Source organism: Cynara cardunculus, unplaced genomic scaffold (genome assembly GCF_001531365.2).
Source record: "Cynara cardunculus var. scolymus isolate 2C unplaced genomic scaffold, CcrdV1 Un_Scaffold_7434, whole genome shotgun sequence".
Lineage (NCBI taxonomy): Eukaryota > Viridiplantae > Streptophyta > Magnoliopsida > Asterales > Asteraceae > Cynara > Cynara cardunculus.
Genome location: NW_020203550.1, coordinates 7,159 through 8,395, shown reverse-complemented (window position 1 = coordinate 8,395; position 1,237 = coordinate 7,159).

The following is a 1,237-nucleotide window of genomic DNA, read 5'->3' as shown; positions in this document are numbered from 1 at the left end:
TCATATTCCAAAACCACCTTTATCACATCTTCACCATCACCCGACAGCCTAGGAATGACAACTTCAATTTGCTTCTGAATTGCACCTACGGCCCAGACATCCACCAAAACTTTAGCAAAATTAGTACGACCCCATGCTTTATCACAAGTACTAGCAGTACAAGCATCCAACCGCAAAGGGACTCCAACTACACTAGCAATTCGGCTAATACCCTCTCTATTAAAAGCAACCAGAGGAATACTAAAGAATTTAATCCATAACGGACAGGAGGTATGTTCAGGCTTAGTAAGTCCCTTTGAAGGATCCCATGTACAGATAAAAAGAGGCCTCCCACGAATCATGAGGGGAGACGACTCAACCACTTGATTGCAACCACCATTATCATTAAATCGAAAGAAGAAGTACCCAAGGTCGTTTACCATTGCATCCATAAGCCCAAACTTGCCCCAAGCATTTTTAACCGCATGCAGAACAATTAGAAAAGGAAGACGAGGTCCCAAAAAGTATCCATAAAGAACCGACTGGAAAGATTTCGCCATGTCCCTCGTAGTTTCCAAAGAAAATTGGATCCTCGGTTTCACACTTTTCTCAACTGGGTAGTACGTCAATTCTTGATTAGAAGTGCCACCAACAATTTCAGCAAACGACTTTTGATGGGTTATACTACTCCCACCCAAAACTGCAGGTGATATGCGCTCCCACACCGAAACCCTTTTAGTGGGACCAGAATTTTCCTTAATCCCCTTCAACATCACCTCCTTTTCACCTCCATGCAAATGATTCCCATGCATGTCACCAGAAATCGTTTCTCCAAAAATGACCTCAGCAAAATCCTTAGGAGAAGGATCCTCCAAAATTGCATCCGCAAAGTCTACCATTTTACCTCACGACAAGAAATACCTAGTTCCCCCTATCCCTAGTCAAGAAGCCGTGGTGCTAAAACCCTTAAAAAGCGTTCTCAATTAAAATAAACGAAGACCCCACAAGGAGGTGCTGAATATTCAATTGAGTAACTCAATAAAGGCAACAAAGACCACAGAAACACTTGACACAGGAAATAAGAAAAACTAGATAAAACGAAACTAGAAAAACAACGACAAGGGAGCCAAAAACGATCAAGGATCGAAAAGAACCACTCAAACGAGAAACCAAGAACGAAGAAGAGACAAAACGGCACAAACCCTAGCAATCAAAAGCTACGACCAAGAAAAAAACCAAAAAAGGAAACCTAGTCGAG